A 13,597-nucleotide genomic window follows, 5' to 3' on the forward strand; every position below is an offset into this window, starting at 1 on the left:
TTACTAATGAGGGGTGGTTTGTGGGGGGTCTGTACTAATGGAGGGGGTGGTTTGTGGGGGAGTCTGTACTAATGGAGGGGGTGGTTTGTGGGGGAGTCTGTACTAATGGAGGGGGTGGTTTGTGGGGGAGTCTGTACTAATGGGGGTCTGGTTTCTGGGGGAGTCTGTACTAATGGGGGGTGGTTTCTGGAGGGGTCGATACTAATGGATGGGGGTGGTTTATGGGGGGGTCTGTACTAATGGGGGACGTTTGTGGGGGAGTCTGTACTAATGGAGGGGGTGGCTTGTCCTGAAAGGGGGTCTGTACTAATGGAGGGGTGGTTTCTGGAGGGGTGGATACTAATGGATGCGGATGGTTTATGGGGGGGTCTGTACTAATGGGGGGCGTTTGTGGGGGAGTCTGTACTAATGGAGGGGGTGGCTTGTCCTGAAAGGGGGTCTGTACTAATGGAGGGGTGGTTTCTGGAGGGGTCGATACTAATGGATGCGGATGGTTTATGGGGGGGTCTGTACTAATGGGGGGTGTTTGTGGGGGAGTCTGTACTAATGGAGGGGGTTGGTTTGTCCTGGGTGTTCTGTACTAATGGAGGGGGGTGGTTTGTCCTAAAGGGGGGTCTGTACTAATGGAGGGGGTGGTTTGTCTGGGGGGGTCTCTACTAATGGAGGGGGGATGGTTTGTCCTGAGGGGGGTCTTTACTAATGGAGGGGGGTGGTTTGTGGGGGGTCTGTACTAATGGGGGGGGTGTTTGTGGGGGGGTCTGTACTAATGTGGGGGTGGTTTGTGGGGGGGGTCTGTACTAATGGGGGGTAGTTTGTGGGGGGTCTGTACTAATGGAGGGAGTGGTTTGTGGGGAGGTCAGTACTAATAGGGGGGGTCTGTATTCTCACTTCCTCCTCCTCCGTGCTAGTGCTCCTGGGGCCCAAAGCAGCTGCTGCCCTTTGAAACTAACCCTGCCGCCACCCCCTTGTCATGCTATGAGTCTGGAGAGTGAAAGTCCCGCTGGTCTAGCGGGGTGCAGGGCAGGGGAAGCGGAGCCGACAGCAGCAGCAGCATTTTGAAACAGTGATCAGCAGCTCCGGTAAGCAGCACGGGGCTGGCTAGAACCAACAGAGCAGGAGGGAGTTGGAGAAGACCTCACTGCCGGACACCCTGACCTGAGCAGCAGTGGGTGCAGCATCCCCAGAAAACTCCCAGGGCCTGCACACTTTCTCCAGCCTCCTCTCCTAGCTGTCACTGTCATCAACAAGAAGGAAGACAGGCTGACCAAGGGCCCAGAGGACGAGGATGGGCACGAGGTAGGTGCATCTCACACACACACCTACCCACAGACAGGGGCTGGGACAGGGGGGCACAGGAGAGATTGCAGGCAGGGGATAGGGGGTCACTTTCACCCACCCCCTCTCTCTCTCCCATCCCTACTCTCTCATACCCCCTCCTGCTCCCCCCCCCACCCCTCTCCCCCCCTCAACCCATCTCTCTCACCCTCATCCACCCCCTCCCCCCCTCACCAACTCCCTCTCTCCTCCCACCCTCACCACTGCCACTGACCTCATTCTCCTAATGAAGGACTACAGGTCCCAGCATGAGCCCCACAGAGCTGAGGATGTGATATCCGGTAGGTCAGTGTAGGGATCAGGTAGGTCAGTGTATGTCCAGTTTTTACTCCAGATCCCTCGGGTTATTTGTATTGCCTTTGGAGTATAAAGTACTGTTTTTTTTTTATACAACTTTAGTGCCTTGGATATAAAAAGCATTTGTTTCAAGTATGTTAGCCCAACATTGTAAGAACAATTAGAGTCACAGAGTGTAATTGTTCTTACAATGTTGGGCTAACATACATGAAACAAAATGCTTAAATAGGTAAGGGGCGGGGTCACCCGTGGCTGAGTGGTGTCCCTGAATGGCAGTTTGGAAATGTGGTCACCCTACTGGTACCGGTTCAGACCATATCCCAATCTCAAGTTAACGAGGACAAAACAGATAGTAAGACAGAGAGAGGTTTTGTCTACAATGCTGGACTGCCACCTGGGTCGCCCCTGATGCGTCTTCCCAAAACGTAGACTCAGTCATGGTTCTGCCCATCCGAGACGGCCACAGAATAGGGGTCGGGTAGTGCGTGACCACTCACTTCCCTCAACAAGACATTTAACAGACAGATAAGTACAGCAGTTAATATTCAACAATGAGATCCTCAAATTTTCACTTCCCTCTGTCTCTTCTAAATCTCCCACTTGTTCAGGACGCCTTATCGGTTCCTGTCCACTCTTTCTACATTCACTTTCTATAGACCCAATTGACCTTCCAACCTCCTTCAAGAAATGCTGAACATCAATCCACAAACACAATTATAACATGACATTTGTATGAATTGTAATAGATGTGTATGCTTGAATTATAACAACCACACAGCCACGCTACCTGCGTCCCTGACACCACCTTCTGGGTGACGTGCTATACCACACCATCACCTTTACCAAAGGAGTTTATCCACGTCCCCGACGCCCCCTGCCCCTGACGCCCCCTTCTGGATGGCGTACTACACCGCACTAAGACCATTCCAAAGGAGTTTGTCCACTTCCCTGATGTCAGAGGGGGGCCAGTCTGGATGTCAGAGGGGGGCCAGTCTGGATGTCAGAGGGGGGCCAGTCTGGATGTCAGAGGGGGGCCAGTCTGGATGTCGGGGGGCAGTCTGGATGTCAGAGGGGCACCAGATGTACGGAGGACTGATGGGGACACCGGATGTAAGGAGGACTGATGGGGACACCAGATGTAAGGAGGGGCTCCGCTGATGGAGACACAGATGTGAGGAAGGCTGCTCTGATGGGGCACCTGATGTAAGGATGGACTCTGCTGGGGGCACCTGATGGCATCTGGTGGCAGGCAACGTGGCTAGTAGGGATGAGCCGAACACCCCCCGGTTCGGTTCGCACCAGAACTCTCGAACGGACCCCGCGTTCGTAACGAACGTTAGAACCCCATTGAAGTCTATGGGACTCGAACGTTCGAAATGGAAAGTGCTAATTTTAACGGCTAATATGCAAGATATTGTCCTAAAAAGGGTTTGGGGACCTGACTCCTGCCTCAGGGGACATGGGTCAATGCAAAAAAAAGTTTTAAAAATGGCCGTTTTGGCGGGAGCACTGATTTTAATGACGATTAAAGTGAAAAAAAAAGTGAAATATTCCTTTAAATATGGTGCCTGGGGGGTGTCTGTAGTATGCCTGTGAAGTGCCACGTGTTTCCCGTGTTTAGAACAGTCCCTGCACCAAATGACATTAAACGGAAATAACATCATTTAAAACTGCTTGCGGTTTTAATATTATATCTGGTTCCTGCAATATGGTTGAAAATCATTCAGAAAAATGGCATGGGTAGCCCTCCCTGCCCATTTTCCAGCCTATTTGGGTCTTGTACGCATATTAAGGGGAACCCTGTACCCATATTAAAAAAAGGAAATTCATGTGGCCCCCAGGCCCTATATACTCAGAACAGCAGTATACAGGCGGTGCAAACAAGACAGGGACTGTGTAGGTTTGTTGTGTTAAGTTGAATCTGTTTGTAATTTTCAACTGGTACATTTTTAAAGTGTAGCTCCAGTCAAAAAAACTATTTTTAAGCTTTTTGGAAAACATAGGGAAGGGTTATCACCCCTGTATGATTTGTTTTGTCGTCCATCTTTTTTCATCTCACTTGCTGCTGTCTGATGTTTGTAAGTTGGATGTTTGAAAGTAGAGGCCTGCCCTATATGCTCTGCAGAAATGGCGGAACAAGGTGTTGGTTTTGCCACAACATTGTAAGCCCTCAAAGTGACTCTTGGTGGGCGCTGGAGCGCCCTGCTGTGAACGATTATATCAAGAATTGTAATTCCATGCCATTGTTGAACAGTAGTAGAAAAATTGACCTTTGGTGGTTGTGGTGCTGGTGCCACAACACTATAAGTCCTCACCGTTACTCTGGGTGGGCACAGGAAGGGGCCCTCCTGTGAAATATTATATCAAGAATTGTAATTACATGTCCCTGTTAAACAGGGGCAGAAAAATTGGGCCTTAGGCACTGGTGCCATCACACTGCAACCTCTGCCATATACTCTAGTTTTATTGCAGGAATTAGCCCTGCTGCAAAGCATTGCATCAAAAATTGTAATTAAACGACCCTGTTAAACAGGGGCAGAAAAATTGGGCTGCTGGCATCACCCAGAACCAAAAATGTTCTTCCAACATATCAGCGGATGAGGAAGAGGATAGACAATCAACATAACAGGACAGTCACTCAGCATCAGCATAGGCAGTCTTGAAGGGATGTGGTATTTCAAAAAAAATTATTCGGTTACATCAGCTTCAGGTGCTTGGTAGCTGGTGGTGATCCAAGACTGATTCATCTTGATGAAGGTCAGTCGATCAACTGATTCGGTGGACAGGCGCACCCTGTGATCGGTAACGAAGCCACCAGCAGCACTGAAGGTGCGTTCCGAAAGAACGCTGGATGCAGGACAGGCCAGTAGCTCAATTGCATACTGTGCAAGCTCTGGCCAGTGATCCATCCTCAAGACCCAGTAAGCCAGAGGATTTTCAGTGGGAAAGGTGTCCAAGTCTGACCTTGCCCCTAGGTATTCCTGCACCATGTAAATTAGACGCTGGCGATGGGTGCTGGAACCAATCATACCTTGGGGCTGCGGACTAAAAAATTGTCTGAAAGCATCAGTCAGACGGCCACCTTCTCCACCGCTCCTTCTGACCGATGCCTCAGCAACACGTTGTCCAGGACCAGGAGTTTGTGACCTCCCAGTCTCTGGGAACGCGTTGCACAGAGCTTTCTGCAAGGCCTCCCGGAGATGTCTCATCCTCTGCTCCCTCTGCGATGGCAAGATAAGGTCGGCAACCTTACCCTTGTACCGTGGATCAAGGAGAGTGGCCAGCCAGTAATGGTCCCTCTCCTTGATCCGAAGAATACGAGGATTCTTCCGCAGGCTTTGCAGGATCAGGGAGGCCATGCAGCGTAGGTTAGCTGAGGCATTCGGTCCGGAGTCCTCTGGGTCACTAAGGACAACATGATCCGCAGCTACCTCCTCCCAGCCACGTAAAAGTCCACGTGTTTCTTGGGACTGTAAATCATCCCTATAAGACTGCTGCTGCTGATGCTGAGTGCCAGCCTCCACCTCCATGCTGACACAATCATCCTCCTCCTCCTCTTCCTCCTCCTCACCCTCTTCCTGTGTGATGGGTGGCACAGCAGGAACACTGTCTGGATAAAGGGGGCCTTGAGAGGCAAGGAAGTCCTCCTCTTCCTGCCTCTGTTCTGCCTCAAGTGCCCTGTCCATTATTCCACGCAGCGTATGCTCTAAGAGGTGGACAAGAGGTACAGTGTCACTGATGCATGCACTGTCACTGCTCACCATCCTTGTGGCCTCCTCAAACGGTGACAGGACAGTGCATGCATCCCTGATCATGCCCCACTGGCGTGGTGAGAAAAAACCAAGCTCCCCTGACCCTGTCCTGGTGCCGTAGTCGCACAGGTACTCATTAATGGCCCTCTGCTGCGTGTGCAGCCGCTGCAGCATGGTCAATGTTGAGTTCCATCTGGTGGGCATGTCACATATAAGGCGGTTCTTGGGCAGGTTCAACTCCTTATGGAGCTCAGCCAGCCGAGCACAGGCATTAAATGATCGGCGGAAATGCACACAGACTTTCCTGGCCTTCTTCAGGACATCCTGTAAGCCGGGGTACCTGCCCAAAAACCGCTGCACCACCAGGTTAAGGATGTGAGCTACACAGGGCACATGGGTCAGTTGTCCCTGTCAGAGGGCGGAGAGGAGGTTGGTGCCATTGTCGCAAACCACCATTCCTGGCTTAAGCTGGCGTGGCGTCAACCACCTCTCGGCCTGCCCCTGCAGAGCTGACAAAATATCCGCCCCAGTGTGGCTCCTGTCCCCCAAACAAACCAGCGCAAGCACGGCATGGCATCGTTTTGCCTGCGTACTTGCGTAGCCCCTGGAACACCTACGGAGCACCGCTGGTTCTGAGGACAGAGCACTGGAAGAGGCCATGGCGGAAGAAGAAGAGGAGGGGGTGGAGGAGAGAGGTGTGTCACAACCAATAGTAGCATTTTGGAGGCGTGGTGGCGGAACAACCTCCAACACTACTGCACCTTGTCCTGCATCCTTCCCAGCAGCCAGAAGAGTGACCCAATGGGCCGTGAAAGACAGGTAACGTCAATGTCCATGCCTGCTGGACCATGAGTCAGCGGTAATATGCACCTTACCGCTGACCGCCCTGTCCAGTGAGGCAAGGACATTGCCTTCCACATGCCGGTAGAGAGCCGGAATCGCCTTCCGTGAGAAAAAGTGGCGTTTGGGGACCTGCCACTGAGGAATCGCACATTGTACAAACTCACGGAAGGGGGCCGAGTCTACCAACTGAAAAGGCAGCAGTTGAAGTGCTAGCAATTTAGCCAAGCTAGCATTCAACCGCTGGCCATGTGGATGGCTGGGAATAAACTTCTTCCGTCGGTCCAGCAGCTGGGGCAGGGACATTTGCCTGCTATAATCGGACGTAGATGTACCACTAACAGAGTTCACGGAAGCACTTGGCTGTGACACACCTAATTCTACACCTTCATTCCTCTCAGAGCAGGTTTCAGAGAGGACTGAAGGTCTAGTGGGGTTGGAGATGCCAGCTGATGAGGAGCAAGGAGAGGTCCGCTTTGTTCTTTGGTGTGGGTCTTTGAGGTACGCTTGCCAACGAGCTGCATGGCAGGTCAACATATGTCTGGTCAAGCATGTGGTGCCCAAGCGGCTGATGTTTTGGCCACGTGAGATACGCTTGAGACATATGTTGCAAATAGCAGCGGTGCGATCTGATGCACTCGTCTCAAAAAAGGCCCACACCAAAGAACTTTTATAATAACACGCAGAGGCAGTGCCCTGCACAGGTGGAGCTCTGCGGTGTGATTCAGTCGGTGTGCTGCCCCTAAGCTGGCCCCCGGAGGGCATCCTGCCTCGCTGGACATGTGCCTCCTCCTCCTCCTCCTCCTCCCTCCTTCCAAGCACCTACGTGGAGTCAGTGCCCTCATCATCCCCTCCCTCTTCATCGCTGTAGCAAACCTGGCAGTATGCTGCAGCTTGTGGAACATGACTGCCAGATTGCTGTGCTTCTTGAGCATCCCCTCTCTCTGCGCTCACGCTACTGCCTTCCTCTAGCTGAGTGTCATCATCAGAGCCCACCAAACACTGGGCATCCTCCTGGAGCATGTACCCAACACTGTGCTCAAAGAGTTCAGGAGACTCCTCAGGAGGACATGGTGGGTCTAGGGAAGGAGTCACTGATGATGACATTGAGAGGAGGGAAGACGATGCGTTGGCAGCTGCTTTGCTAGTACCCTGAGACTGGGTGAGAGAGGATGAGGAGGATGAAGAGGGCTTGGTCATCCACTCTACCAAGTCGTTGGCATGTTGCGGTTCAACATGTCCAGCTGCAGAAAAGAAGGACAAGCATGTCCCATGGCCACGTGCTGATGACAATGCACCGCGTCCATGACCAGCACTGTTGTCTCTAGACACAGAGCCTGCTTGCCCTCTTTTATCAGCTCGCGCCTGTCTGCCTCTCCTTGCTGGCCTTCCAGACATGGTAATGGCCTGAAGGGAGTTGGGTAAAACAGTAGTTGGGTAGTTTATATTGTGCTGGAGGCACACAACACCCACTAACTCCTGCAGATGCCTTTTTTATAGAACAGCAGAGTTAAAGGGGTATATACAGATGTATACTGTGCTGTGCTGGAAGCACACACAACTTCCAATAACTCCTGCAGATGACAATCGGGCCCAAATAGAGAACAGCTATGTAGGTGGATTATAGCGGTATGTACTGGGTACAGAGCACGCAGACAGCACGCACTATCTCCTGACACTACTGACTGCAAGCTCTATTATTAAAGATGGACCACTAGCTATATAGGTGAGGTGAATATCACGGTGTATACTGCGGTCAGGGCACGCAGACAAAAACCAGAAAACAGCAGAGTTAAAGGGGTATATACAGATGTATACTGTGCTGTGCTGTGCTGTGCTGGAAGCACACACAACTTCCAATAACTCCTGCAGATGGCAATTGGGCTCAAATAGAGAACAGCTATGTAGGTGGATTATAGCGGTATGTACTGGGTACAGAGCACGCAGACAGCACGCACTATCTCCTAACACTACTGACTGCAAGCTCTATTATTAAAGCTAGATCACTAGCTATATAGGTGAGGTGAATATAGTGGTGTATACTGCGGTCAGGGCACATACAGTAACCACTACACAAGAGCAAGATAGTAAATCAGCCAAAAACGTTTGGTGTGTAACTGTGTTGAAGGTACACAGAACACCCACTGCTTCAGATGCTAACTAACACACTACACGAGGCCGCCTCAAAGGCGGCCTTATATAGTGTGGGGCGTGCACTACACAGCCTGAGCTATGATTGGCCACAGGCAGGATGCCTGTGGCCAACCATGGCTCTCCTCGCTGCTGGCGCTGCGATTGGCCAAGCATGCGGGGTCACAGTGCATGCTTGGCCAATCATGAGCCAGCAATGCACTGCGCCATCGCAGTGCATTGTGGGCCACACAAATTTTGCCGCAAACGGCCCAAACGTTCGGAATTCGGCGAACGCCTGAACGACCAATGTTCGAGTCGAACTTACGTTCGACTCGAACACGAAGCTCATCCCTAGTGGCTAGTGACGTGCTCATGGCTCCCACTGATTCTGCATTATGGTGAGTTGAATGATTTCATTTTATATTACAATGTAATAATAGAAATAACGAGCTTCAATCATCCTGACACCATAACAATCATGGAGCGGGGATGATTGAAGCGCTAACACCGGGTATTTGGAGTATCTTTATCTGCTGATTGTCAAACTCTGGAAAACACATATTGCTATTGTGGTGTAGGATCTGGGGCTGCTGTCCCTCCACCCCCCCCTTTTCCCTCTCCATCCCGCATTCATCTCAGACTCTAACCACACCCCTTTGAGCCACGCCCACATAAGCCACACCCACTATTTTATGTAAACCACACCCGTATTTCGCTGCGGTGCGGTGTGCGTGCCACATTTTCCCCTTTTCTTATGTCACGCCTATAACCACATGCCCCACCCCCTAATTATAACACAACTCCGCCTTCGAGCCAAAAAAGTGTCCCGGATTTTTTTTTTCACAATGTTGGCAACTATGGGTGAGGTGAGTGTCTGGTGAGGGACTGGATAGTATCAGATCCAGATACACACAGATTACATACACCACCATCGTTGGAGCGAGAGCAATAATTCTAGCACTAGACCTCCTCTGTGACTCTAAACATGTAACCTGTAAAAAAAATGAAAGCGTTGCCTATGGAGATTTTTAAGTACTGAAGTTTGGCGCCATTCCACAAGTGTGCGCAATTTTAAAGTGTGACAAGTTAGGTATCTATTTACTCGGCGTAACATCATCTTTCATATTATACAAAATTTGGGCTAATGTTATTGTTTTTTTTTTTTATTCATGAAACATTTAACAAAAAAAAAAATTTTTTGAAGAATTGCTGCACAAATACCGTGTGACATAAATAGTTGCAATGACCACCGTTTTATTCCCCAGGGTCTCTGATAAAACTATATATATATAATGTTTGGGGGTTCTGAGTAATTTTCTAACAAAGAAATGATGATTATTACATGTAGGAGAGAAGTGTCAGGATTGGGCGGGGTGGGAAGGGGTTAATTACCATAAGTAATATACAAATAATTATTATATTTTATTTTTAAGGTCAATTATTATATTTTCTGTACTCAATCAGGGGGATTGATGGAGAAATGAGTGAAGTTTGAAGTTATAACCAGTAATTTCTCGGTAAATAGATAAATAATAAACGATGATCTTATAACATATAAATATATGATTTCTCTCGTACCTTTTCATCAGCAGAAGATTCTCATTCTCCCTCTTTACTGTGTGAGAAAAACATGGGGGATTGTGGGTAAATCTTATACACATAAACACGTGTTATTTCATTCTAGGTAAGAGGGCGGGGCTGGAAAGGAGTGTTTGTCTTTTAGACACGCCCCCTTCTATGACACTGCAGTGAGAGGCGTGCCTCCACTGCAGCATTTTTATTGGACAGCTGAGACCAATGGTACTTTACTATTGGTCCAAGACTCCAAGCTGTCCATTGAGCTCAGTGCCTCTGATAAGAAGTGAGGAGAGGCTCTGTGATCTCATCCTCTCAGTCTGCTGCAATCAGAGTGTGCCGGCTTGTATTTATACTGGCCGCTCTGTATGCAGCTTCTGACAGGCTGAACAAGGAGACCCGTATCTCCAGAACCATAGATGATAGGAGACACACATTTTCCCCAGCGGTGGGGGTAGGACTTCAGCTACCTGGGACCCCAGGTCACCGAGCAACGACCTTCCAAGCTCGATCTTTTTTTTGTTTTGTTTTTTTACTTTCGTGGCGGGTGAGGCTCCCCCCCCCCCCACACTGCACCTACCTGCAAAGAACCCCAGCCGAGAGTAAAGGGTGGAAATGTCTCCTGGTCCCCAGATTTGGGCAATTATATCCCCAATATAAATAGAATAAAACCCGCGCTATGTGTAACAACTCAAATACCTACAGAAATAACTTATACCGGACTGCTGCTGTAACAAAGGTAAGTGTTCCCTTTATCAACTAGAAGAGCATTATGTGTCACAGCGCTGTCCTATTGTGTGTGCACATAAATCATCACAAATACACTAAAATATGTGGAGACATTCATATATAAGGTGCTAGGGGCTCAAATAATATTCTCTGCAGATCTACTGCTTCCACTTTACACCTACTTCACTGATCTTATGGTGTTTATCAATAAATGAAGTAAACTGATCCATGTGCAAATTCATATACAACATAAAGTGCTTTGTGCTCAAGATGCTGTTCTCTGCAGATCCATTGCTTCCACTTTTCACCTACTTCATTCATTTATAATATTTGCTGCTATATAAAATAAAATAAAAATCTGTGCAAATTCATGTAATCATACACAATTTTTTGCTCAATATAGTGTTCTATGCAAGTCCACTGCTTCCACTTTGCATCTACTTCAAAAAACATATTTTGCTAAAAAAAATAAATCCAGAAATCAATAAAAATCAGCACTAAGGGGGCGCCATCACCATCACGTGTGTAAGAGGAGGAAGAAGACGTGGCTGCACTACAGCTGCCACAGTTTGGAGCACCGAGAACTTTACACCTTATCAACTTTTCATTGATTGGTGGATTTATTTTGAGCTAAATAATAATATAATAATAATAATAATAAGTTAATTGAAGTAGATGCAAAGTGGAAGCAGTGGACTTGCAGAGAACACTATATTGAGTACAAAATATTGAATGATTACATGAATTTGCACAGATTTTAGTTTATTTAATATAGCAGAAAATAGTATAAGATTAATGAAGTAGATGCAAAGTGGAAGCAGTGGATCTGCAGTGAACAGCATCTTGAGCACAAAGCACTTTATGTTGTATATGAATTTGCACATGAATCAGTATACTTCATTTATTGATAAACACCATAAGATCAGTGAAGTAGGTGTAAAGTGGAAGCAGTAGATCTGCAGAGAATATTATTTGAGCCCCTAGCACTTTATATATGAATGTCTCCACATATTTTAGTGTATTTGTGATGATTTATGTGCACACACAATAGGACAGCGCTGGGACACATAATGCTCTTCTAGTTGATAAAGGGAACACTTACCTTTGTTACAGCAGCAGTCCGGTATAAGTTATTTCTGTGGGTATTTGAGTTGTTACACATAGCGCAGGTTTTATTCTATTTATATTGGTGACATAATTGCCCAAATCTGGGGACCAGGAGCCATTTCCCCCCTTTACTCTCGGCTGGGGTTCTTTGTATCCATATAACAGATGTTCTACATGACTAAATCTGACATCAATTTTACTGCAAAATCAAAGGGGCCAAAATGTCTCCCCCCGAGCAGTAATATATTTCTATCCCCCTTGGTGGGAGTGGAGATGACCCATCTATAAGGATATACAGTACATACACACACGTTTCTCAGGGCTGCAGTTCCTCTGATTTCCACAAGGTGGTGATCTCACTTCTACCCAGATCGGAAGTCTCTATGGAAGACAGGAAGTGATGTCAGGTACAGACAGGAAGTGATGTAGACAAAGACCGGAAGTGATGTCAGCAAAGACAGGAAGTGATGTTTAGATAGAGAGAAGACAAAGGACATTGCATTTGGAAGGACGTAGAGAGGAGACGTTGCTGGATCTGGCGGCAGAGGAGGTAATTTGTAGATTAACCCCTTCAGGGGGATCAGTTGATGATGAATATATCTTCCTTCCAAATCTGGCCATACATGGTTCAGTTTTATCGTTCATCCAGCGGGATGAGAGGAAAAAACTGAAGTGATTCCCCATCCACACATTGGAGGGGGATGGGGGAATCCTCCCCGCTGCACTATTGTATTCTGACAATGGGGGGAGCTCCTCTGCTCTCAGAATACACAGATCAGTGATGAAGCTGGCTGCAGCCGCTGATGGAGTGGCTTTTATCTGGCAGTGACCACACATGGATGGAAATGTGACCGATCCCTGCTGAACCCGCTGAATTTCCATGTCTCTATGGTCACCATAATTCAGGGCTCAACAAATCCCAGGTAACCATGGTTACGAGAAATGGTGTCCTGGCCCCTGGGCTCTTGTCAGCCCATTCTCACTGCACTCCGTGTCCTGCGTACTGCACCACATGTCCTCTGAATGCCACCCTGCACCCCATGTCCTTCGTTGACCTCAACCCTGCACCCCATGTCCTGCTTTCTTCACCCCATGTTTTTCACCCCCGAATCCCTTGTCCTGTGTTCTGTACCACATGTCCTGCACCCCACATTCTGCACACCGTACCCTTCCCCTGCATATCATGTCCCCCACCCTTCTCCGGTACCCGAATCCCATGTCCTGCGTTCTACACCCCACGTTCTGCACACTGTACCCTTCCCCCTGCACCCCATGTCCTGCACCCATCTCTTGTACCCTGTATCCCATGGCCTTTGTTCTGCACTCGGCTCCCCATGTCCTGCATCGTGCACCCTGTACCACATGCCCTGCATCCTTCACCTTGCACCCCCTGTCTTGCATTCTGCACACTGCACCCCTGCAGTGACCAACAGTCTTCTCCGGTATCCATCACCCCATGTCCTGTGTTCTGTACCACATGTCATGCATCCATCTCGTGCACCCTGTACGCCATGTCCTACGTTCTGCACCTCACAGATTACTCACACATTACTTGCCCATCCCCAGGTGCTGACAACCCACACTGCTCTAAAAAAAACTTTCTCCTAACTTTTTTAGCTGGCTCCTAGATTGAAAGCAAATTTATCAAGCCCCACCATAAGTGACTTCCTCCCCTCCCCCTCATCTCCTTCATTATGTAAGTCATGCTGAGATCATCTCCCATTGGCTGAGCAATATTCTCATTTGTCTCTGAGCTCCTTCTTGCTATTCCTCGTCCTGCCTGTTGTTTCCTTGGATTGATTTTCTGTGTAGTGACCCCGGCTTCATCT

General features: G+C 48.6%; 2 protein-coding genes across 3 annotated transcripts in view; one reads left to right on the top strand and one right to left on the bottom strand.

Moving 5' to 3' along the window:
- LOC143989797 (uncharacterized) overlaps positions 1 to 13,597 on the bottom strand; it is a 765,658-nt gene that overhangs the window by 580,229 nt on the left and 171,832 nt on the right. The window lies entirely within an intron of this gene.
- Positions 1 to 13,597, top strand: part of LOC143986910 (uncharacterized) — a 165,590-nt gene that overhangs the window by 141,481 nt on the left and 10,512 nt on the right. The gene's annotated exons all lie outside the window — the stretch shown is intronic.

This window comes from Lithobates pipiens, unplaced genomic scaffold (genome assembly GCF_037356315.1).
Source record: "Lithobates pipiens isolate NorthernLeopardFrog02 unplaced genomic scaffold, aLitPip1_a1.2 Scaffold_18, whole genome shotgun sequence".
NCBI classification, from domain to species: Eukaryota; Metazoa; Chordata; class Amphibia; order Anura; family Ranidae; genus Lithobates; species Lithobates pipiens.